Source organism: Protopterus annectens, chromosome 9.part0, assembly GCF_019279795.1.
Source record: "Protopterus annectens isolate FY-2018-M chromosome 9.part0, PAN1.0, whole genome shotgun sequence".
Taxonomy (NCBI): Eukaryota; Metazoa; Chordata; order Ceratodontiformes; family Protopteridae; genus Protopterus; species Protopterus annectens.
In genome coordinates, this window is record NC_056743.1 from 976,240,929 (window position 1) to 976,268,668 (window position 27,740).

The 27,740-nt window shown below is 38.9% G+C and overlaps 1 protein-coding gene across 4 annotated transcripts in view; it reads right to left on the bottom strand.

The window, feature by feature from the left end:
- The window catches only part of LOC122811704 (retinol dehydrogenase 7-like), a 335,956-nt gene that overhangs the window by 208,511 nt on the left and 99,705 nt on the right, over positions 1–27,740 (bottom strand). The gene's annotated exons all lie outside the window — the stretch shown is intronic.

Below are 27,740 nucleotides of genomic sequence, written 5' to 3' on the forward strand. Positions count from 1 at the left end.
TTTTATTGGAGTTTAGCCAGTGCTGTAGCTGAAGAAAATCCTTTTGAAGTTGGGTTTCAATTGTATTGATGTGAGGGATCAACCTATGAATGACTATTAATCTGCATGAAGAAGTAGGTGATTGATGAAGACCGAGAATAGAAAAGATGCTTGAATGCAGCCCTATGGGACTCCAGAGTGAATGAGGGAACTGTTGGAAAGACTAAGTCCTATTTTTATGGCTGGTCTGTATTAGGAACTACTTTCCACAGAGAGAGAATCTCTCTAAATCAGATGTGATTGCTAGTACTTCCTTTTTAATTTCTGTATATGTTTGCATGTTTCAGTCATGATTTCTGAAGGTGTACGTTTCTGGAGCCTGAACTTACAACCACACAGAGTTTTAACTTGGAGCATCTACAGCTACTGTAACTTCCCCATATCAATATTTCAAAACAGCAGGTTCCCATTACATGCTTCTGTGTCACATCATTGCCTAACTGTTCTTTCAAAAGAACACTTAAATAAGACACTTTTGACTTAAACTTGCCCAGCTAGGTAAAAATACCCAGATATTTTGCAATGTCTTTTTTTTTTCTAGTCATCTTAAAGATTTTTGGAATAGGTTCAGACTTTGATCTGATTTCAACCCATTATTCATTAGCACACATCTGATATGCTTTATGTTTTGCAGGCAACTTCACACTTTTATTCCTTGAACATTAGTTTTTTCAGCTCACAGCAATACATGCTGCAAGGTTTCCATCCCTGTATTGCCTCAGCTGTCACTCATGCCAACGAATTTTAATGACATTTAACACATATCATAAAAATGGTCCTAACCAGTGCCAGAAGTGTTGGGAATGTAAAAATAAACTACCTTAGTGGAATTCCAGCACTGGTAAACTCTATAATTAAAGAAAAAAGTTAATTAAGACCTGTAATAAATCAAACTGTACCCACATTAATGACTGTAACAAAACTGTCAAACAAAAATCTGAAAGCTGCCATAAGGAAGACTGATGCAGAACACAAATTAAAATTAGCATCTGAAGCCAAATATAACCACAGATCATTCAATACCTATATCATATGATCAAGAAATAACATACAGCAATGTTCTAACCTTAATTCATAGTAGTATTCCCCACTCTATTCCTAAAGATATTCCTAATATACTTACAGATAAAATTAGTGTCAATTTCACACCGGGAAACAATCTCTGAAGTTCCACAAATTCCTGAATCCCTTCTTTCTCCCAAGATTTTAATGGAACATGTCATAAGTGCAGTCTTTAAAGTTAAAACTTCAGCCTCTGTTAGGCCCAGCAATACCTGATTGCACAATCAATGGTGCTAAACATGCAGGGACTCCATCCTAAAACTATTCAGCTTAAGTATAGTCAGATGGTATGTTCCTGAGGTGTGGAAGTAGCATCACTCATTATGCCAGTTCAAGGGGGGGGGGGGTTCCCTCCTGCCAGTTCAAGGGGGGGGTTCCCACCCAAGATCCCAGGAACTATAGATCCATTAGCTCAACAAGCCTAATTTACAAAGCCACAAAGTGCATTAAATCTGATTTCATGAGCTCTAATATTAAAAGTATTGCTCTAGACCCATAACAAAATACTATTGCTCATTCTAGAACTGTAAATAAGCCTGAAGTCCTACATGGAGACCCTTATGTTGTAGGATAGGTGACAAACGAGCTGACAGATAAGAGTCTTGTAGTTAAAGTGAATGTGCCACCTCACAAAACAAAAAGGAGACTAGTGGCATTCCTCTTGGCTTAGTACTGCGACCACTCCAGTTTAGCATCTAGTCCTTAGATGTCTCAACCAACAACCCTAACATATGGCTAACTACATTTGCTGATGATTATAAATTGGGTAGTGTCAGTTGTTCAGCATCTTATGCCATGTTATTACAACAAGGGCTAAATAACACAAATCTGTGTTGTATTATATACAGACATAAATTAAATGCAAAGAAGTGTAGCATTGTCATGCTTGTAAATAAATCTTGTCAGCAGCTTACAGTGTAGAAAGCACCCCACTCCAGACTAATACGATCATCAAAGGTCTTGGAAACTTTGTAGACAGCTCCCTATTCTTTGACCACCATGTAGCAACAGTAGTCAGGAAGTTCCTCATTATATTTATTTATTCATTTACCTATTTACACTTTGTTGACCATGATAGTCCTACCAGGTTAATGGCCTCTACAGGGGAGACCCGAGGTGGTATTCATACTGAATGGGGAAATTTGGCTATGGCACCAGGGAAATTCCCCTACTCTTTTTGATAAGTGCCATATGCTGTTTAAATCCAAATGAGATACCACCAAATCAAGCAGATGAGGCCTTGGTTTAATGCCTCATCCAAAGGATGGCACACTCAGGAGTAGAGAACCCCCTTTATACAGGATTGTAGTGTCAATTTTGCAAAATTAATCAACTATCTGCTGTGAAAAAAAGAGTCCACGGTCCTCTGTGCCAAAGGCGAGTAGCTTCAGATCTGGCAATTGGACTCCTGCTTTTAACTTTCACCTTGCTAACATAGTTCAAAGAATGCTAGATGTCACTCTGTGCCATAATAAATTTTGGAATATATATACATTTTTAAACAAATCTAATGCTAGGTAAGAATACTGCACGAAAATTGTTAAAAGTAAAATAATTTGAGTAATTATGTAGTTTTAATTATATTTTTGATTTTGGTGAATGAAGCAGTTTGTCACTGCCACTTTTTAATATTTAGGTTAATTTTCTCATTAGTTATCTGACATATGCTTATCATATTAGTAGCCATGGGGCAGCTGATTTATAGTTGATAACTAAAGGGATCAAGGCAGAGAGACAGACCTGAAAGGGGATCCAGGCCATTGATGGGACAGTGGTGCAGTGGTTGCACTGTCGCCTCACAGCAAGTGGTTCTCAGGTTCGATTCTTGCCTGGAGTGCCTTCTGTGTGGAGTCTGCATTTCCTCCCTGCATTGATGTGGGTTTTCTCTGGGTGCTCTGGTTTTCTCCCATGTTACAAAGACATGTGTCTGGAGCATTTCTCCCTGGGCCACCGCTGAAAATTGGTTCGTTCCAAGTCGGACTTTCCCGGTAAACAAAAGTAAAATCTCACTTACACACACACAGAAACAAGCAAACTGCACAAACAGACACACTTGTGGCAGTAAATTAGATGAATCACAGAAAACTCATGAGGACACAGGGAAGGACAGGAAGACTTTAAATAGAAAGCACTGAAGGAACTAGGAAATGAACCACAGAACCAAATTCTGTCAGGAAACGGTTTAATTGCTGCACCACTGTGCTACCTGTTCTTAGATGCATTCATTGATTTAATAGTTCCTATGTCCATTACACTGGACAGCTTTGGAAATATAGATCCACTAACAGAACTTGGAGTCCAATACCAAATGAGATGTTTTCCCTTGAATTCACACCCCCCTGACAATTTGAGGAGAATCAGTTAAACATTGTTTTTTTGTAGAAACAAGCCCCTTTGAATGCTCTTTGCTGAGGACTTTGGCCCCACCCCTCTTTATTGATATATACTAACCCCTTTGTTGCATAAACATCAGGGAAAGGGGAAAACACCTATTAAGGGTAAACATCACTAATAAAACTGTGATTTCATAGCAGAGATGGCACAGTGCAAAAACATTCCAGAAGCTGACGCTTCAGGGAGTACGAGTAAGCGGCTGTCTTCCCAAGTGAAATTACATTGATGTACATCTCCCTTAGAAATATACATATGGAATAAATAGCAAGTGAAAGATTTTTAACACTCTCCTGTCTGTAATGTGAGGACAGACTGAAGAATCCACTTTTAATATCAGTACCTCCACTCTATCTTTGGTAATTCTGCAACTTAATGTCCAACATGCTCTGTGTACTTCAGTGTAAAACAATTTCATTCTGATTGCAAGATGAAATACTTTCAGGATTAAATCATTCATATAATTTAAAGAACTCTAGCCTTGAGTTCATATAAAAGCGCACCTAAAAACATGCTGGCTATGCCCTTGCAACTCCCACTCTAATATCACCCACCCCATCCAACCACTACCTTTCTTTCCACCCCACTAACTACCTTGATTATAGCAAGCTCAGATGCTCATAAGCCTAGTACTTATTATACAGCAGGAACTTCTTATTGTAACATTTGTTAATGTCTGTTATGTACTTCGCAGATAAAGATTCTAGTTGTCTACTGATGTACTATGTTCTTCATCTGTAAATATGTTTGTAATTAATTGCTATGTTAAATTGTTAATCACTATGTAATCCAATGTAACTACTGTCTGTTTATTTTAACTGTGGAGCTTTTCTCCCCGGGCCTCCGCTGAAAATGGACCTACGTCCAGTCGGACACTCCCGGTCAACAAATGTAAATAAATAAATAAGTAAATAAATAATTCATACTTCAAACTTCCTGATTAGACTTGATTCTATTTAAGAAAATTTATTTGAAAAAATACCTTTATTAAATTCACACATTTTGAATAATAGTGTGGGTACACATACTTAAGAGACTGTATGTGTCCGCATACTTTCTTTCGTGGATTGTACATGTTTTTTTTTAACAATTATCATTTACTCCAACATTACATAAATTGCTCAAGTTCTGTCTTCCCTTAAATTTCACTTCTCCTCCTGAACATTATTCTGCATATATTGTTCAAATAAAATATATTTACTTCTATGTAATTTGCTCCTTCTGTTTTATAAAGATCCCCCTCCATTTATTTTATCTCATTTAAGATATTCAGTACCTTATTTATGGTTGATTTAGATTTTGATTTTCATTTTCTAAACATTATCATCAAATTAATTGTTGCAGACTAATTCCATTATTAAATATGAACTATAACTGCAAAATGTGTTTAAACACACATCCAGGAACTAACATTACCGTATCAGTATGGATAGAGTATGGGCACATCCATTAGCATACAGCTTTATAATCCATTATTAATCCAAGGCAGCTGGAAAAAGAGTAACAGATGATGGCTTAACTTCATTTACAAGCTGCTTTAGAGGTTGGAAAGTTCTTGGGTTCGTCTTAATGTATTTTCCATACCTTGACTTGTCAATACATGAATGGCAAAACGTCTATGTATTTAACTGAGTTGAGTGGCATCAGACAGGTATGTCATTTCTCTCTAGCTTTAGTGAAAGGATAGAAATTGTAACTTAAGAAATGATTTTTTGAGATGGGACACAGGATGTGAAATGCCTAGACCTAATAAGGCTTTGCTAAGTTTAATTCTATTGCCTCCTAAAAAGCAATTACTAGAAAATGGAAATCAAAATTTAAACCAGCAGTAATTCAAGCACTAAGTATTATAAAATGATAAAAGAAATGGAGGAGAGATATTTAGAAAAAGGAAGGAGCAAATTACATAAAAATAAATGGAATTTGTGGGAACAATACTGAGGTGCCTTCTGTGCGGAGTCTGCCTGTCTGGCTGTGTATTGAGAGATACAAAGTCATAAAATAAAAGGATATACAAACAGAAACTAAAACAATGTGGGATAAACACACCCAGATAATTACAAAAATAGTAAGAGCAAAAGGACTAATAAAAATAATTTTCAAGTGTACTTAAATATGCCACCAATACACATAGCTGCATATGAACTGAAGAAGGAGGCAATTTTGAATAGAATGCAAGAGCAATATATCAAAGGCTGAAGCAATACTAATTTCTTCAATTCTAATTGTACCCAGACCCAAGAATGGGGATCACTCCTGTAACCGTATTAAAAATCCAAAACATTTGGAGAAATTAAAAAAGTATATAATCAGCTTGAATGTAGTTCTAGTTCATTAGCCTGAATGCACAATTGCCTGAAACCCAAATGTTCGAACCCATTTGCCTGAAAACCTTAGAAGTCAATAGTGTCATTTCTTATCATAGGAGTTATTAAGGATGTGAGTCTAGTAGAATATGTGAAGATTTCAATGGTCAGTGAAAAGTTATGCCCCCAGATGTGTGGATGTTTGTACTCCAGTACTGATTAACTGTGTGTGATGTGATTGTCTTGTCTTCCCAGATGTGTGACCACAGAGTTAGTATATATAAGTAAGAAGGATGTGGGTGGCAAAACCACCCACATGGGGGCTACTGGGGGCACAAAAAAAATGTTATGGTATATTTGTTGTGGAGACGTTTTTCAGTCAAATGAATTTTCAGACAAATAGGTTCCAGCATTTGGGTTTCAGGCAAATGAGCTTTCAGACAAATGAACTAGAACCTTTTGTTTCCTCCCACATTCCAAAGACATGCATCTGGAGTGTTTCCCCCTGGGCCTTCCCTGAAAATGGGTTCTGTCCCATTTGGACTTTCCCGGCAAACAAATGCTAAATAAATCTTCTCCTTCTTCTTCTTCTTTCGGCTTTTCCCGGTTAGGGGCCGCCACAGCGGATCATCTGTCTGCACATGATTGGCAGTGGGGTTTTACAGTGTCGAGTTGCCAGCCTGGCGCCCAACCTTCCACAGAAGGCACACACATGCACACGCACACACTCACACCTAGGGCCAATTTAGAGTGTCCAATCCACGTACTGCATGTCTTTGGGATGTGGGAGGAAATCGGAGCACCTGGAGGAAACCCATGCGACCACAGGGAGGACATGCAGACTCTGCACAGAAGGCACCCCAGCCGAGAATCGAACCGGAGAACCTCTTACTGTGAGACGGCAACACTAACCGCTGCACCACCGTGGCCACCAAATGCTAAATAAATAAATAAATAGTTATTATCCAGCCCCCAGTTAAGTTATATAAAAGTTCTCATAAATGTTGAATGGCACCTTCAAACCGTTATATACACTGGGTCCAATTTAAATTTGCATTTCTTAATCAAAATTGTAGCACCAGTAGATTTTTGTAAGTAGATGACTAGCAATCACCTAGACATTACTTCTGATTTCAGCTAGATTTATACATTTCTTTACATCACTATGTAAATCCAGATGAGTTAACATTTTGGCATTTAACTTATTTAAATAAAACATCAAATTCTCAGTGCTTAATTTAGTGGCCTGTACCATTATTATTAAGAAATAGTACTGCCAAACATTTTGTAGTCAACTTTGTTTTTATAGACTTGGTGCAGCACAGACTTTTAACCAACTACTACTCTGACCATTAAAGCCATCACAATGAAACAAAAATAAAAAAAATAAGTAAATTACATCACTGTTTTATATATATATATATATATATATATATATATATATATATATATGGGTCTAGGACTGTTGAGCAACCAAACCGGGTGAGCACACTTTCGCAAAAGTGCATTTTCACCAAAAATGCACCTTTGCTAAAGTGAGCTAAAAAAAAAAAAAAAAAATGACAGAATGACTGTTGCTGAGATCACAGTACAGTGGGGATAAGGGAATATTCCCTTTTCCCCACTGTAGTGCAATCTCAGAGTGAGAATATAAAAGTAGGGGGTGGGGGGGCACAGCCCCACACATGGGGGGGTGCCCCCCTGCCTAAACATGTTTACTGTTTTTTTTTTTTAAATGTTGTGTTGTGGGGTTTTTTTGCAGACTTTCGCAAAAGTGCTTTTTTGGTGAAAAAGCAGTTTTGCAGAAGTGTGCTTGACTGTTTCTGTTTTGTTGAAATGTGTCATTGGTAATTAGTCCTATATATATATATATATATATATATATATATATATATATATATATATATATATACACACACACACACACACACACACACACACACACACACACACACACACACACACACACACACACACACAGACAAACATACACACACAGATAACAAAACATCCCCTACCAATTCAAAGTGAATAAGCCATGTCATGACTACTGGTACATTTAGAATTTTTAATGCAGGCTTAGCTTCTGAGCTAGTCAGTCTGTGATGATGTGAGGTAGTGCCAGCTGTGCCAGGGGGAGTACGGCAGTGCATGTGTAACATATGCCAGCATAGCTAGCTGGAGTTTTGTAAAGAATTACATGTCATTTGAATATCAAACTGACTTGAACAGATGCTTATGTTAAAAACGCATTTGTAAAGTTGCTTGTGTTAAAAATGTATCAACAGTGGGTCCTGCTAGACAAAAAATATATATAAATATATGTCAGACTGTACTGTTGTAACTGATGAAATGTACATATTTTAACAGAGGATACTGGAAGAGAAGGGGTTAAGCTAAACCCAGCTAACCTTAAGAAAAATAGCCTGAAATTAAATGACTTGGTTCAGCCCATAACGATTTTATCTCACAGGTCTGAATGCAGCCAGAGACACAATGTCTGTGAAAAGCCTGGGCTGGGATCCTGCTCTGTTGTCCTTAGTGGTGAACTAATTGCTAGCCTGTGGTGCCAGAGACTGGCTTGTTAATTTCTGCAGGAAGGGTGGAAGTGTTGGAATTCTTTTACAGTTTCTAGATGCTGTAATAAACCTTAGCTAAAGTTCTATGCGTGTATTGTGACACATCAGTGCCAGATCCTGGCTCAGTTTCTCATGAGATGGTAGCATGGGAACCACGGAGTCAGGTGATCAGATGTGATGTCACTCTGTAGCCAGCACTGAAATTGTATTTGAACACTAGTGAGAGGTGTGAGGAGTGCACACTGCTTTTGGACCTGACCAGACACTCATCCACTTGCTTTAATAAGTAGCTAGGGAACAGTAACTCTTCAGTCAGTTAAAAATACAGTGAGATTAGTTAAATGTTCTTTTTTCTGTATCTGTCTGAGTCTTTCCACTTGTGTTGCTTTTTATATTTCAAAACAAACTAGATAACTGCAGTAACAAGATAAAATAAAACGAAGATCACGGTAAGAAGAAAACTGTTTAATTGTGAGCACTTTCGTTCAACATTAAATGAACTTCGTGAAGAAGTTCATTTAATGTTGATGAACAAAAGTGCTCAAAATTAAACAGTTTTCTTCTTACCGTCATCTTCATTTTGTTATTTTGTTTTTTATATTTCCTATGATTGAAACTCCAGTGTTTATTGTAAACAGATATTCAGTATTTTTATGTTTTTTATTATTTATTATTAAATATATCTAAACCTTTCATTGTGGCTGGTCTTTTAGAAAATATTTAACCTTTGAGAGGACTTGCATTTATTTAGTGGCACTGTGGCTCCATGTTCCTAAAAGTTTTGCTGCTTGGTTAAACACTAACATTTATATAAGTATTAATTTTACTAAGTGTAATTGGGTATCCTGGTAAAAGCCTTAAAGTAGCTGGCTTCAGGTGTTCTGATGGCAGCAAATCTATCTTATATAAAAGTGAATAACTCATTCCAGAAAAATGAAAACAAACCCGCAACCAAGCAAAAATAGTTTAATACAAATTAATTCTGAAGAAGTCTGTGATACATGCATGACAAACGTGCTTAATTTCTGTTAAACTCTATTTTGCTGCCTTTTTTGCAACAGTATCATCTCATCGTTTTTCAACAGCTATGCTATGTAGCTAAACTGAAATCTGACCTTCTTGTCAACTGCTAACTTGGTATTTTAGTTAAGATTCGGGTGAATTTCACATTCTTGAGTTAAAGGATTTTGATTTTAGAGCTACCAGCTCTATGTGCAGACCCCAGTTTTAAATTTTCATCTGGGTAAAGGAGTTAATGACCTATTGAAAATGTGTAGTTATCTACACAGTAGTCTGTTTAGAAGAATGGGTCTCTTCCTAAATCTTAGATATACCAATGGAGTACAGCTTGTAATGCCAGAAATTATTTAAATGTCAGTCAATTATTCTAGAGTGCAAACTGCAAAGAACAAAAGTCTTTCATTTGAGGTGAAATTCTTTTTTCTTAGATTTTGAGTGTTCCAGCACAACTTTGTGTTCATTAAGATGTGCTCCTAATTTACAGACATTGTTGGACATCATTTGATTATTTTGTTTGATGTACCTTACCTCCCTGGTGTGAAGCTTCAATTCAGAAAGCATGATGCAAGCTTGTCTACCTACAGAATGACTGTGGATAACCAGCTTGGTCTGTTGTCTTGTTTATTTAACTCATTTGTGCAGCAGCTGCAGTTAACCTTTCCTGTGGCTCTCCACTGCAGTGAATCATATCTGCAAGAATTTCCCTCTTTTGTGCAGGGATTTTATAATCCGAGGATTTAAATGAAACAAAACCATATCTCTGGTAAGATGATGTCATTTTCAACATACAGTACTAAAGCACAGAGCAGAGCAGAGTGCTCTGTCACTAGGTTTGCAAAACTAAATCAGTTGCTGCATCAGATTACATTTTTTTAGACTTTACTTTACTCTTGCCTTAAAGGAGGTCCTGCTATATAATTAAGCATCCACAGAAATGTATTAGATAAATACTAATGAACAGAAAATGAACAACTTCTCTGTTCTGTCTTATCCATGGGCAGTAAGCAGAAATGATTCCAATGACTACAGAAGAAGGCAAATTGAGAACAGTATACCCAGAGACATCTCATTTTAATGAGTTTAAAACACTATGATTCAAAAGTTTATTTCTGTCTTCTTTTTTTATATATCCCACAGCTGCAGGCAACACTCTCACAGAATCTATGTTTTGGACCTCAGTCCCTGATGCTACTCCTTGGAGCAGTCCTTTGTTCCACAGAAGAGAGATAATTTTGTTCTGGTACTATGCATTATGACCACTGGTGAAGATTTTATATTTACAGGTGTCCAACCAGCTGTTAGACTTCTTGCATAATGTCCATCTATGTCTTTCTATTCCGACCCAGGGTATGACTGCCATATAGCTGTGGTAGCCTTTATATCATCAGATGAAGAATATACAATTGTCTCAAAAGGAGCTGCTAACAGTAACTGCAGGAGTAGGTATCAGTGTTACCTTATTGAAGCCATTTTCTCAGTATCATGACCAAAGGAAAAAAGTGATATTCGGTGATATTACTGGTGTGAATCTAAGTACACCCCAACCTGTAGTACTCTTGAAGAGAGATAATGTCCAGTATCTTCTAAGGTCAGTTCTATATTGATTACTGTACCCCATCATCTTCTAGGAAAGAAGAACAATCCAAAAGAACATTCATTTCCATCCTCCATACCTCTGGCAATCTGAATCTATTTTACAACCTGAGCTGCTAAGTCTGCAACAAGAAAATTCTACTGGTGTTCCTTTGTAGGATGTTCCTACAAGAATGTTAAAGACTTCTATGGAGTACTGAGAATCTGTGAACAGATTCTTAAATTACTGAGAGCCCAGACTGGTCAAGACCAGGATCTGAAGTCAATAAGATGAAGAAAGGCACAATGTGTAAACAGCAGATTTCTTACTGTCTCTGAGTAGCTTAAATAGCACTGATCTCAAATATATGAGAACTGGCATGCAGAAGCAAAACAGTGCTCACCTGCCCTACAGTCAGTCACTTTGAATGAACTTAGGCACAGGTAGGATCAGTCCAAATGTGGGATCAATTGAATTAATAATTTACTGGGGGAATGACAGGAAATGTTCCCCCAAAAAAGAAAAAAGTACACGTAATCACTGAAGGCTGTTGATGGGCTGGGTGTGGGAAGAGGGTTGATTAACAATAGTTTCTCAAAAGAAAAACAGCCCTCCCCTCCCAGATAAATTCCTTCAATTCTTCTTTTTTTTAATTCCTTCAATTGTTCATTAATTAATGTCCACAACATCTCCTCTGGTTGAAAAAATTATGCATGACCTGCATATAAAACTAAATGGACTAAAAACATTTTCACTGCTTGTATCTTTCTATTCATATCCACAAACAAGAGTTTCCAGTTTCTCAGTTTTTGTATTATCTTTTGTTTAGTCTCATCACACATATCCTTAGCTGGCATAACAGAATCCTTTTTAATCCATACTCCCAAATATTTCATTTTTATCATGCCCCCATAAATATGGGTATTGCTGAACCAATTCATGTGTGGGTATGTAGTTTATAGCTGTAGCATTTGTTTTATCTTCAATAATTTTATATTAAAAAAGACTTAAACGGTCTCAGAATGTTTCACAACACTGAGATGTCCTTTTCTGGTTTTATCAGCTACAAAATAATATCATCTGCAAATAAAGCCATGTTTTCTTGATTACCATACTAATTATACCCTTGAATTTTGAGTCCCTTATTTTCTTAGCCAATGGCTCTAAATACAAAGCAAATAACAAAGGGGAAAAAGAACACCCCTGCTTGGTTCCTCTGTTCAGACACAGCTTGTCAAGCAGGAACCTTCCCACTTTAATTTTTGCATCTGATCCCTAACATATCATCCTAATTAACTATATTATTGTATTAGAGAAGAGTGTCAGGAGTGATTTGTTACAGACGAGTACCTGTAAGAGTGAAAGGGAAAGTCTACAAGAGGGTAGTGAGACCAGCTATGTTATATGGGTTGGAGACAGTGGCATTGACAAAAAGGCAGGAGTTTGAGCTGGATGTGGCAGAGTTAAAGATGTTAAGATTTGCACTGGGTGTGTCGAGGGTGGACAGGATTAGGAATAAATATATTAGAGGGTCAGCCCAGTTGGAAGGTTTGGAGACAAAGCCAGAGAGGCAAGATTACATTGGTTTGGACATGTGCTGAGGAGGGATGCTGAGTATATTGGGAAAAAGATGCTAAGGATGAAGCTACCAGGTAACAAGAAAAGAGGAAGGCCTAAGATAAGGTTTATGGATGTGGTGAGAGAGGACATGCAGGTGGTTGGTGTGACAGAGCAAGATGCAGAGGACAGGAAGAAATGGAAACAGGTGATCCACTGTGGCGACCCCTAACGGGAACAGCCAAAAGATGATGACGATTGTATTAGGGAATGCAAATTCTTCCATTGTCCTAATTCATAAAATCCCAGCTTACTCTGTCAATTTTTTTCTCTGTAACAAGACCCACAAACAACAGAGGTATTTCCTCAGATTCTGCTTCCCTCTGGATCATCATTGTTCTAGTAATTTTGGCAAATGTTTGCCTCCCCTCCACAAACCGCATTGACCCATATCTATTAATTTTGGCAATACCTTTGCAATTATTTTAGCTATTATATACATGAACACTTTATGATCATGATTTAATGGGCCTATATAAAGCTGGGACTGATGGGTCTTTGCTGTCTTTTGGTATTAGAGCCACTACAGCTTTCTTCCAGTATGTTGGTGCTTGCCTTCCTTTTAAAATACTGTTAAACAAAACCTTCCAGATCATTATCACTTTCTTCATTCTTAGCTTCCAAACGTCCACAGGATTACCATCTATTCCTGGAGACTTTACCGCAGACTGATTAAAAGTTAACATTTTTATCTCATCGCCTTCTATTTTAACTAATTGTTGAGCCTCAACTATTTTTTAAATGCATATTTCCAGCTTTTGTGTTACATGCACCCACTAATGCTTGTACAGTCATTTTGGTCCTCTCCATTTGAACTTATGTCACATTTCACAAGGCTTTTTGTTTTAATGAAAACCCTAAAAAAAACACATTCCCAGAATACCCCATGACCTATTAATTAAAGCAAACACACACCACTATGTACTTTTTCAAATAATGAAGTTTAACCATCCTGATGGAAACAATTGTTCCAGACCAACAGCTGCACTTACAGGCACTATCTAACCTAAAACTGAGGTTATCCATGCTGAGGTGCATATTACAGCTTGTGTTCCCACTTACACTAATTGTTGTTTGTTCTTGTCTTATCTTTATTCCCCTATCAGATATTGAAAGCAGCTTGTATGCTTTCAGAAAACATTAACTTTAGTCTCAAGAAAAATGCACTGACTAGCTTTAAATAAAACTAAATTATACACTGTTGTAGTAAATGCACTGAACTATTTAGTTACCAGGAAAGCTATCTCTTATTCACTTCCAATAATTTCAACCTTTATTTTTTACTAAGCTGCTTGTCCTTGTACCTTTTAATTTTATGATTCCCTCAGCAAACAGTGCCCAAGACTCTTGAGATTTATTGTCTGTACCTGTAGTCAGCTTGTCTCCACAGAAACATAAGAATAAAATGGACTTCTGCCCTCAGCTGCAGACTTCTTAACTCACACTGTGCATTTACTTGCTAAAGGAAAACTTTTTATTACATTCACAGTGTTCTTTAATTTTTAAAGCCCGCATATTTACACATACATAAAAATAACTTATTAGAATAAGTCAAGGGCATTAATCCAGACAGTCACCAAAGCAGAAGTAAGAGAAAACATCTTAACTTATTATAATCGGTGCACTTTTACATCCCATTTCCCATCCCAAAAGCCCAAGATTACAGCATATTAACTTTTGTCCAGCCTTTCTTTTCTTTATACATCATAATGACTACATATTTTAAAAAACAAAAAGTACTTACTTGCTTTAGGTTATTTATCACATATTTATATAAAGAAATGTTTTATACAAATGTTGTGAAGAACAAAAATTTGTTACTTTTTTTCTTCCTTTTAGTGTCCCTCCAAACATAACTGATATGAAGTGGGGTATTTGCCTCTCAGTCCTGCCACAAGTTTAAAGAAGTCAACAAAAGTCTAATCATTCTCAGCCACTTTTTCATATATAGTCATATTTTACAAATAGGATTGATGCTTTATTGTCTCACATTTATTCACTAATCTCAGTGTTACTGGTCTTCTTCATTTTCATCTCCATCTCCCAACCACAGATTCCAGTTCAAGTTCAAGATACTCCTGCTTCTTCTAGTCAACTCCTGTCCATTTTATCAGTCTTTCAAGCATTTCCCCTTCGGAACATTGGAAAAGGTTTCACTTGCAAAGTCTCTCTCTGTGAGCTTTATTATCAGAGGAATGAGAAGCAGAATCCCTTTTTGTTTGATGGCTCATATTTTGTTGGACAAACTTTTGTATTTCCTCCTTAGTGTGTTCTGATCAAAAAAGACTTTGATACAACAAGAATAATATTCTTAGGACAGTTGGATAAAGCAGCTTGAATCTCACACCTGCCTCCTAATATTCCATGATTGCTGGAATAAATGTACTTCTCTTCTACCTAATGTACAGCAAATAATCATTTTCCGCAAACATTCTACCGTCTCCATTTTTTAATACATTGTTCTTCTGCCACATTTTTATTAGGATCAGCTCTTTCTGCTGTAAGATTAAACCTTTACTACTACTACTATAGGTCTTGACTGCTTTCTCATGGCCAGATTTGGAGCATACACACAATATGCCCTTTCAATTAACAAATCCTACTGTAGAATACCAGTCCAGTTGCTTGTTTGTGCTTTCATAAAATTAATACAGTCCTTTCCTTCCACTTTCTCTGGTACAGCAGAAAATCCCAGGTTTTCTCTGTGTACTCTGTCTTCTAACGCTACCATTTTTGAAACAGCTGTTCTTGAGCAATCTCATTCTCAGCCAACCTTTTCTTCACTTCAGCCTCTGATTTTTGCAGTTTTATCAGTTCACCTGAACAGCATTTTAAAGCATCTTCCATTATTCCATTTTTCCAGAAGTTTATTTGAGTTGATATTGATATACTCCTTCAATGTTTCATTTATTTTAATCAGCTCTGAGCACTTTTGATTCATTTTTCCCTCTAAATTACTGGAAGCCATCTCTTGTACCAAAGCTGGAGCTCAAATTGCTTTTTGATGAACAGCTGCAGGATTCTTCTCAGTCAGTGTTATCTCTTCAGCTTTACTAGTTGATTTTCTTTCAGGCTCTCTACGTTCCTTCTTTGCTGGCATCCAGGCACTGTACTTACTAGCCAGTAGCTACATTTTACTAAAACTGGCAGAATTACTTGGTCATATCTCTCAGTTTCTTTTTTCACACTGAGAGAGCTGAAATTAAGCTGTTGATTACTGTGCAGACATACTGGAAGTTTCCAAACAACAGACTTGTTAGCTTAATTCCTTACAATTCAAGCTATCATTTCCTTCCTGAAATATATAAACTTTTATGTTTTTCCATCATCAGACCAAACCCTCATAAATTTTCTCCATCTGAAAGCCACGCTATTAACATACTCTGTCACAACACTCTTCAATCACAGTATAAAAGTAAGATATGTTCCATATGTTTTTAAGCAAACAGTCATAGTACCACTCATTAAAGCTGATTCTTTAGATCTGGGCTCAAATGTTTGTCCAAAAGCATTGCCATCTTCATTGTCAAAGGTCTTTAAAATGCTATCCATAAACATTGTCTTACTTATAAGAACAAAATCTGCTTAACAAATCCCAACATGGCTTCAAGTCCTAACCATTACACAGCTTTACCATCAATGATTTTATTTAAACTAAATACAGATATTGTGGTAGCTGCAATGTTTGGACTTTTCCAACATATTTGATATATCCAGCTAGTCACTCTTCACTCATTGCTGCCTCTGATTAGAGGTCATACTGAATATAAAACTGCTTTTACAAGTACCTGCATAGTACACAGGAAGATGTCATGTGAGAAGACACCACTGCAGTACCATCAGTAGCCCCAGTGGAATATCACAATGCTTCATGGTAGGGCCTTTATTTCTGCCATAAGACAAATGTAATAGAATATCCCAGTGACACCACTTTCATCTGTTTTGCAAACACAACAGTGACAGCGCAAAACTCCACATATCTTTCTTTTACCTACAGCACTCACTGGAAGATTTTAACCTTTTTCATAATGCTCCCATCAGCACCAAAAGCAAATGTATGCTGTTTACAGACAAGATAAAACATGCTAAAATGATATTTTATGTTAAACATTATATCCCTAGAAGGCGCTGTACTACAAAAGATGCCTTATGAAAGTACCTAGGCCCTTCTCTGGATCAAGACTTAAAAGTTAACACTAACTTAAGCAATCATGCTGCTTAAACTCAAGTATCTAGAGACCATCTGAGGATAAAGCAATATCTTATAAATGAAGCTAGGTCAACCATTGTTACAGCTACACTGTTTCAAAAGCTTATGTATGAAGGCATACGTATTAGTAACGGGAACATTGCCCTGGTCAACAAATTGAGAATTTGTATCACAAAACAGCTAAAACTACCAGATAGGTAGCCAACTGGCTCACTGACAGGATACATATTGTCAAAGTTGGTAACTTCACCTCTAGCAAAAGACCAATCACTACTACAGGGTTCTGTGCTGGGCCCCTTACTCTTCAGAATTTATTTCTCAGAAGTCCAGGCAAACTTGGATGGTCTGTGGCTGATCAAGTTCACTGAAGATTGCAAAATGGGAGAAACCATTGAGTCTCCCAATTATGTTTATATACTGCAGACAGGGTTAACGCAGAAAATAAGTATACACTGAACCCACAGACATTGCCAATATCCTGGCAGACAGGTTCAGTGCAAACTTCTCCACCCCCCCCCCAAAAGAGCAAGTATTTATCCCGGCAGAGGGCTGCCTCCCAAACATCTCTGATGCTCAGGTGAAGGCTGCCCTCTCCAAAGCAAAAAACACTGCTTCCATGGGACCAGATGGCGTCCCGGGTTGCGTTCTACATGAACTCCAAGAAGAACTAATCCCTCAAATAAAACAGCTGTACAATCTCAGCCTCACTACAGGATATGTGCCCACAGAATGGCGTACAGCAACAGTGGTCCCACTCCACAAAAGTGGAGCCACTACAGACCCTGGAAACTATTGCCTCATAAGCCTGACTAGCCTAGTCTGCAAGGCTATGGAGAGGATCATCATGGAGCTCATAAACAAAGACAATGGGGACCTACAGACACTAGATCCTACCCAATTCGGCTTCGTCAAGGGCAGATCCTGCCTTTTGAACCTGGTTGACTTCTTTGAAATAGTCACCAAAGCCATAGATGAAGGGAAGGTAGTCCACACAGCCTATCTGGACCTAGCAAAGGCATTTGACACAATACCCCACTCGGGCTTCATTGATAAGCTATCCAGCTTAAATATAAACCCCTATGTCACAAGATGGGTCGCAAACTGGCTCAAAGACAGAACCCACAGAGTGAGAGTTGCTGGAGCCATGTCAGACTCGAAACCGGTCACAAGTGGCGTCCCACAAGGTTCTGTCCTGGGACCGCTCTTGTTCGGTATATACTTTTCCGAGGTACAGGCCAACGTGGAAGGACTATGGCTCACCAAGTTTGCAGATGACTGCAAATTGGGCACCATAATCGACTCTCCAGCTGACACAAACATCCTTCAAAAAGGTCTCACAGAGACGGATAACTGGTGCCAGAGCCATGGTCTAAAGCTAAATGCCAAAAAGTGTATAGTCATACCCTTTGGCAAAAACAATGTGCCCACAAATTACCACATAGGCAGTAACCCATTAAGTACAGAGAAAGTAATTAGGGATCTGGGTACCCAAGTTGATAGCAATCTCTTCTTTGACAACCACATTGCCAAAGTGGTTAGAAAGACCTTCTACATAGCCCACCTCATCATGAAAGGATTCACATCTAGATCAAGAGAGGTAATCGTGCCCCTTTATTCATCCCTTATCAGGCCCATCATAGAATACAATGCCCCTTTTGGGATGTACCTTATCCGACACCTGCAGCAATTAGAAAGACCCCAAAAGTACCTCACCAAGAGGATCAAGGGACTCAAACAGATGCCATATGCTGCCCGGTTAAAAAAATTCCAGCTCTACTCAGTTGCATACTGCCTACTTTGAGGCGATCTATGCCTGACATATAAAGCTATGTCCAATCCAGAATTAATGGACATGCTCCACCTCAGTAAATCTAAATCCCTTAGAGCCACACGCTCGAGGGACTTGAACCTCAGCACAGAGATAAATAGAACTTGCTGGAGGGACAGATTCATAATCCAGAGGCTCCCTTCGCTCTGGAATAGAATTCCAATTCATGTTAGGCAGAGCACCTCACTGAATCTCTTCAAGAAGAATCTTGATGAGTGGATGGGGGATCGTAGGTTTGTCCCGGGGATTACTTCCGTGTCACTATTAGACAGAGGCACAGTAAACTAAATCTTAAAAAGGGCACAGTATACTCAAATCAAGGGGTGGTGTAAGCCAAACAAAATCGGGCTAGGCTTATAATTGCCCCAGGGCAGATAGCGTAGTATGAACATATGAACCTATGAACAAATGATTGGTGCCAATGCCATGGATTAAAGGTAAATGCCAACAAATGCATTATTATTCCCTTTGGGAAAGCTGATATCCCTGCTAATTAAATTATAGGCTGCACCCCCTAAGTGTAGACCCAGTGGTACATGATTTGGATACTCAGGTTGATAATCTAAACTTTGACCACCACGTATCTACAGTAGTAAGGAAATCCTTCTATGTGGCACATCTTATAAGTAAAGGTATTGCATCTAGATCTAAGGATGTTACAATTCCATTACACTCATCCCTCATCAGACCAATAAATGAGTACAATGCTTCCTTTTGCATTTACCTCACCAGATACCTGCAGCAATTGGAGAGTTTCACACCAAGAAATTACAGTGAGGGTACACAAAACAAGTCTTACATGGAATGACTGAAAGCCCTGTCACTGTATTCTGTCTCCTACAGTTTGCTAAGGAGTGACCTGTGCTTGTCTTACAGAGCAGTCTCTGATCTGGTCCTGATGGAAATGCTGCACATTCATAAATCAAACTGCACAAGGGTCACTCTCTCCAGGAATCTTAACCTAGCCTCTGATATGAACAGGTCATGCTGGAGAGAGAAAGATACATGTCCCAGAGATTGCAATTTCTCTGCAATAAGCTTCTGATTTAAAAATACAGCCCTTCTCTAACCCTCTTCAAAAGCAACCTAAAGCAATGGATGAGTGACCGCAGATTCATGGCTGGGGTGGTTCCCATGTCCCTCCTGGACAGAGGAAGTCTGTATTAACTACCATGTACCCTTACCTTTGTGAACTTTACTGGCCTAACCACTGATAACTGGAGCAACTCAGAAGAAATATGGTTAGGTTTGTAAGGGCTCAAGGGCCATTAGCCTAGTAACCTTCTATGAACCTATGAAACTGCAGCAGGCATGTCTTTTTGAAAACATTGCTGTTCTATACTGAAAGCATTACATTGGCTTGAGCTGTCAATATGTATTCAGAATTCATTTCTGCCATTTATTGTTTGTTAAATGTTTTGTATTTCACCCAGTATGAGCCTGAAACTGGTCAGTATTGATCAGTGTACTACCCAAGTAAACAAATACACACACACACACACACACACACACACACACACAGAAAATCTCTCCCCCTCACTGAAAACCTTACCATGAAAAGACTGTCAGGAAGTCACCTAAGATTGTATAATTCCGTTAACTTACAAGTAGTAAGATCACATAGCCATTTCAGTGATGCTACTTATTATGGAACAAGATTTCTTCTCACATTCAGAAGTAAGATTTCTTCTCACATTCAGAAGCACAACACATTAGTCCCTTTACCACATCTAATCAAATTCATGATTTACATCCAAAGACTTGTAACTGTGAAATAAGTTGATACCGTCCATTTATTTGTTCCTCAAGCATATCAACTTCCCTCCTTATTTATTAAGTAACAAATTATACTAATACAACTTATTTATACTTTGTAAAATATTACACAAAGAGTAGCTTTAATTCTTCTTTTTAATACCTATCTGGTATCTACTAGCTCCTGTTTCTGGCTTATATACTGAAGCCACATTACAAACTCATTACAGCTTAATTGAGGATGACTTTGCCACAACCACTACATCATTTTTTTCAGAGGAGCTACGATTTCCTACTTTTCTCCACCTTGTTCATTATACCACAAATACTGTATTATAATTGAAAAAAAAAAGCCTGCTTCGGCCCTGTTTATTATGTTCTATATCATCATACCACCAGCAATTACACCAACTTTGAATTATTCTCTGTGCACCTACCTTTAAAATATTATGTCTTTGAATCATGTTGCTGGCCTGTATACTCTGATTTGCCTCTAACAAATAACACTGACACTCAACTGCAAGTATGGTGTGTGAAACATGTTGTTACTATGTGGGGCAGAATACTTTGTCTAAATATCCTGTCTCTGAATTACACTTGTGTAACTTACACATCACCTAACTTAGTTAAACACTGTGTATCAGACTTGCATACTGTGCCATTTCTTTCTGAATCCCAGCCAGGGTCACCGTAGGAATAGAAGAAGAAGACATCACTTGCACATCTGATGACAGCTACAGAGATGATGTAGCATGGGGAACTTCTTAAAATGTTCCATATTCTGCTGAGTCCTTTCACTCTAGTGGTCTCATAGTAACATACGCATATCTAAATGTTATGCTTCCTTAATGAAGTAAGCAGGATCTCAAGATGGACAGCATCAAAGACATTTATGAGATCACGAAAAAAGGCTACCGTCACCTTCCTCTTACTCATTATTGTGGATGTTGTGATCTGTGAATTTTATCACGGCAGGATTATAACCATGCTGATAATTACACAGTAATCCACTGAGGCCAAGGAGGGAGGGAGGGGATTTCCCATGTTTTACTTTTCCTAGAAATGTTATTAGTGGGTTGAGTTGTGAAGTAGGTCTGATTTTTGTTTCATTTAATGACATTTTCACAGACAGGCACTAATAAATATTCTTTCCAGCAGGATGTCATGAGACATTCCCTGAGAAGTTATTGACTAACTATATTGTTCAAAAGCTGGAGGGACTTGGCAATGGAAACCTTCAGCAGATGAGTAGCCAATATCTTTTATCCTTAGGAGGAGTTGAAGGATTACCTCAAGAATGTCAGGGGCTAATCAGAGTGGATGGAACACACAAGGCTAGAAAGTCACGTGTCCAGGTTACAAAGGACTCGTGTTGCTGCAGTTATCTTGAAGGTTAGATCTCTATTGAACCAGGAAATGACAGTAGTAGCTTTTTGAAGACCAGAAGTGAGTTGTAATAATAGTTATCAATACAGTTTATATTCCAGCTTTCTAGCTATATTCCAGCTTTTCTCCTGGGAAGCTGAGGTACTAGGTTTTAAGGGACAGCCTTGTGGGATGGAATTAGGGATCTGTCTGGCTAACCTTAAATAGTGTAGGAAATAACCGCATCCATACAAGTAATAAATGGAATTCCAGTAAAACCACAAGCCAAGTACCCTTCAGAATCAGGCATGTTAATGTACAAAACTGTCATTTCTCAAAAAATAAACAAAAAAAAAAAACAACTGGCAGAAGCTAAACATTATATTGAAACAAAATTAGGAAAACCCCAAAAGTGTTGAGATTCTGTGTTTTATCTGCATTGGCAGTATATCACTGGTAATTAGAACAGTTCCCTGCAATGAAGTCAACTTGCAGAAAGAGTAATTGAATGAGTCTGTCTTTGGAGTCTACAGTATTCAAAGGGCAACATTGTGCTTACCACCTCCAGCCAATGGCAATCACGTTAAAACTGATTCTCTGGGTGCCTATCCCAAAAAGTGAATTACTTACACTCAAAACAGCTGAGTGGTAGATGCTGTGCAGCAAGCTGCAAATGTGGTTCTGAAGTAAACTACATAAAACATATTTAAACAAAGTAAAAAACAACCCCATCAGCTAGCAGTGTGGTTAGACAAGGTGCCTTCCTTAAACATGTAATTACTCAGATCCGATTACTGGTCAAAATGCTGGAGGAGCCACTTAGGATGGATGAGAATGTATGGCAGATGTCAGTTCACCTACTCCAAGGGTGGGAGTTGGATTAGTCTCACTGCACTCCTGTACATTAAGCAGGGCTTGGGAGCATAAGCCATTTGAGAAATGTCCCCTGTCTAGGCAATATCGCTGCACTTAAGGAACCACGCACTCACACTAAAACATGCCACAGAATGAGCTGCACTTGAGGAACCACACACACACTAAAGCATGTCATAGAATGCGCTGCGCTACGCTCTCTGGCCAACATGGTGAGGGAGTAGGAATACTGAGAAAAATCAATACTCAGCCATAGTGGGTCTTCCTTCCAGCAGTATAGTTCTTTAGTGATGAGATCTCTACATCACAGCTCCAGAGTTTTGGGTTCAATCTTAAGCTGCAGTTGCTATGTGAAATTTTGCACTGCCTTCCTGTGCCTGTATGGGTTTTCTCCTGTTACTTTGGTTCCTTCTTGTCACCCAAAAACATACTGGTGGATTAGCTACATTAAACTGTCCCTATATACTCGTCATCTAGCTATACTAAATTGTCCATATATGTGTTGTACATTTACTTTTGCTCTTTTGGCCTAAACTGTAGCTAAAAAGGCTCTGAGAAAGACTGGTTTACTTAACCCAGTCAACAAACAAACACTATTCCTGCATCTATCATCCGGAAAGTGCTTCCAAAGCATATGTTGCAGAACTAGGAGCTTCAGGAACAGCTTCTTCCCTAATATCATCAGGCTGCCGAACTCGTAACAACTATACTCTATGATAACCATCTGGGTCAGTAGAAACTGTAGAAACTTGTCTCAAATTGTGCATTAACCTGGTTACCAGTCTCATCTAATACTTAGTGCAATATTCACCATGACTGTTAACTTATAGGCCATCTAGGGCAGTAGCAATGCAGGAAAATATATCTTCTTTTCAGTGCAATACATGTTGCAAATTCGTAAATTAACCATAGTGCAATACTCTAAGGTCCAAAGTGCAATAATGTAATGGTCATAGTGCAATACTCAAATGTCTCTTTCTGTGCAAGGATGAATGCAATGTTTAACCAAGTACCTGTGCAATACTAAAGTCTCATGCAAGTAAGTGTTAACTGTGAAAAGTGTTAAAATGTTTCTAATTATGTGTAGTATTAGTCTGTCTATCTGCATGATTGTGATGTAATAGCTAGGTGTTATATGTGTAAATGTCTGTGAAAATAGTCTATATGTTACCTGCACACTGAGTCAGAAGACATGGAATTTTGTTCAGTTTTTGCACTTGTGTGATTCCTGAATGACAATAAAGTTTACTTTGACTTTGATAAATAAATACCCTGCTTCTGACTTTCACCCATACTTCCTGGAAACAAATAAAAGGTTACTGAATGTTACAGAAAGGTATTTCCTTCCCTAGAAAGCCCCCCCCCCCAATAGGATGATGTGGGTTATGGTGCAGAAAGGGGGAGCAAATGGCTCAACAGTGATTTGGGAAGTCTTTATGGTTAGACTTATAAAAACTAAGACAATTTAAAAAGCCCTTCCTCTGCATCCACTGCACTTTCTTCATGCTCTTTGCCTTTCACATTAAAACTACCACTGGAGGGTGCCCTATTCCCCAATATCAACAAAATATGCTCAGGATACCCAAATGGCTAAAGACCACATATGCAGTTGTGAAGTAAAAGGTACTAAACATACATCCACATAATTGATATGTCCAGTGCATGGCACCACTGTAGCAAAAAAGAGAAGGACCCTGGAATGCAGCTCTGACAGCCTATGTTTGAACAACATGCCTTCATATCAGAGGAGGTAACCAGAATAAAAATGAGTGTTGGGAAGATGGCAGGCTTACCTGTCTCAGACGATGGTGGTTAATTATGACCTTATTGCTGAGAGACCAGGAAGTGAAGACCACAAGAATTGGCCCCAACAAGAAAAAGACTCTGGGGAAGACTGCCTGCTAGGGAGTATTTAAATCTGTAGGAAGTAAAGCACTATTGTAGCCTACTGTCTGCTGCTTTTGGCACAGCAAGCAAAGCATGTTATGTTCTAACCAGCAGTGAGTCAGGGATAGTTGTCCACTTTAAAATTTTGAGTTAGCCACAGATGAAGATTTACCAGTGCCTGACAATCATGTCCAGTGGCTAGACATAAGTTGAGGCTACTTAAGGTATTCTCCTCTGGAAAGGGCAGGCTCCTCATGGGGTGAGGAGGGGTGCTGATACCAGGTAGGGCAAATAAAATAATTCATTAGTGGAGGGAAAGGGAAGGTTTGATGGTCAAGGCTGATAAGGGCCAAATGAAAATGACAGTGCATAAACACACAATAATTAGACACCCTCCATTACCACTCACATTACTCAGCCATTCTCACCTAATGCTACATCCTTTTTGTACACACACATTCAGCTGGGCCAAATGGTGCACAAACATCCTTTTTTGCATTTCTAAAAAAAAAAAAAAAAAAAAAATCACTATCCTGACCTCTGCAGACCCAGTACCAAGCACCCCCAATGCCTACAAACATGTTATATAAACCTGCGGCTTGATGTTATTCTCCCCTGCACTAGAGAATGTTATCAGTCCTTAGCAGCCAGCTACATACTGACAAAACTGTGACAGTGAACATTTCTCCCATTATTTCCTAAGAAATTTTGAACAAATGACTACAATTTTGACATTTCTTAACATTCTGAACTCAGATTACCACAGTATAATCTATGTCCCCCTAATTTATGAGCTATGTTATTGTTATAGTGCAGTTCTGTTGGAAATTGCCGGTACTCTCAGCAACTGCAAAGTCACATTCTGATTTGAGATACAGTTGTACAGTGACACTTCAGATTTTATGGCATACACCCTTAAAATGAGTACTCTGAAAGTTTTGTTTAAAATATTACTAACAGCTAAAGTTAGTTATGATTCTGTAGTTAATTCAGCAAACATTTCCTTGTAACTTCATTAAATTATATATTTTTTTAATCTGCACCCCCTCCCCTGCAGGACAGAACCTGAAGGCCCCTTTACCTGCAACCAGCTGGTCTATTCATTCCACAAAAGCAGGAGCTGGGAATCTCTGGGCTAGGTCACACAGGAGCTGGGAATCCCTGGGCTAGGTCACACAGGAATTGGGAGTCCTTGGGCTAGGTCACACAGGAGCTGGGGTTCCCTGGGCTAGGTCACACAGGAGTTTGGAATCCCTGAGGTAGGTCACACAGGAGCTGGGAATCCCTGGACTTGGTCTCACAGGAGCTGGGAATCCCTGGGCTAGGTCACATAGGAGCTGGGAATCCCTGGGCTAGGTCACACAGGAGCTGGGAATTTCTGGGCTAGGTCAAACAAGAGATGAGAATCTTTGGGATAGGTCACACAGGAGCTGGGAATCCCTGGGCTAGGTCACACAGGAGCTGGGAATTCCTGGGCTAGGTCACACAGGAGCTGGGAATTCCTGGGCTAGGTCACAGCCCTACAGCCCATTTGTTTCTGCCAGGGAATCCCAATTAGCTCATCCACTCTATACTGAGAGTCAAATGGTAGGGGGTAGGCCAGCTGGCTGACCCTACGGGGAGACGAACCCTCTCCCCTGGCACAGCACTACCCCACAGCAACTCTTCAATCTCCAGTAAGTGCTGCTGTCTAAGGGGAAGTGTGCCTCTGCATGTTGGACTCTCCTTAGATGACTGTGTGACTTACACATAGGGTGGGTGCAATGTGCTGTACCTCTGGCAAAGGGGCATCTAATCCACAACTGTAGATCAGAATAGACATTACCATCATCATCATAATCAGCCCCCTTTTTCCCATTTTCTACATGGGGTCGGGGAATTGTGTTAACTGTTGCCATCTCTCTTGATTCAATGCCACACTCCTGCCTTCTTTGACACACATGCCTGACTGTCGCAGATCTTGTTTCGCACAGTCCATCCACCTCTTTGTTGCATGTCCTCGTTTCCTCTTACCTTCTTCCTGTCTATCCCAAATCTTCTTCACCAGATTGTCTTCTGCTTTTCTGCTCGTGTCTGAACCACCATAATCTGTTCCATGTGATCTTTTCTGCAGTTGGAGCTACTTTGGCTTCTGCTCTAATGTCCTCATTTCTTCATCTGTCCCACAGTGTGCATCCTATCACCCTTCTCATGCACTTCATTTCCATCACCTCTAACTTCTTCATCTGTTCTGCCTTTACTGCCCAGGTTTCTGTACAATACAGTAGTAATGGTCGCACCACTGTCTTGTAGAACTTACTTTTCAGCTTCTTTGGCATTCTTCTGTCATAGACTACACCTGAGACTCTATGTCAGTTGTCTGCAACCCCTCTAGCTTTGACCTCTTCATTCAAACTAGGCTTCTCCTCAACCATCCCTATCAAATACTTGAAGCTATTTACCTGTTCCACTATCTTCCCTTCTATCTCATTTCTCAGCTTTTTCTGATTTCCTCAATTTTCTGCCATAACTGTGTTTATTTTCATCCAATGTGCCTTACATTTTGCATTCCATTCCCCTATCCGTTGTTGGAGATCTTGCTCAGAGTCTACCTGTAATGCCACATCATCTGAATACAGCAACTTTGTTGATTTGTCCTGTCCAACCTGTTTGCTAATGTAGTCTATCACCAGTGTGAACAGCAGTGGGCTCAGAGCTGAGCTAGCTGAACCCTCGGTACACCCACTCCCACCGGGAACCCGTCTGTGAGCCTGAACACTGTTTGTACTTGAGTCATTGGCTCCTTGTACATAGCCAGCATTAAGTTTACCAATGTTTCTGGGACTTTGAACCACTGCAGTACTGCCCAATTCAGATTTCTTGGGACCTTATCATATGCATTCTCCAAGTTTAGGAATGCCCAGTTGGACTCTTTCCTCATCTCAAGCTTCTTCTCAACTATCTGTCTTACTGCAAACATCGTGTCACTTGTGCTGCATCCTGATCTGAATCCGAACTGCTCCTCTCCCATCTTACTTTCTACTACTCTGCATATCCATGTATCACTCACCCTCTCCAGAACTTTCATGCAATGTGATAGGAGTTTGATGCCTCTGTACTGCCCACAGTTGTGGACGTCCCCTTTGTTCTTGTTGTCCCCTTTGTTTTTTGAAGGATCAAACTAAAGATAACAAAGATTAAAACTGATGCATTTAGTACTAGACACAGGCTATGTAGTGCAGTGTATTAACTGGTC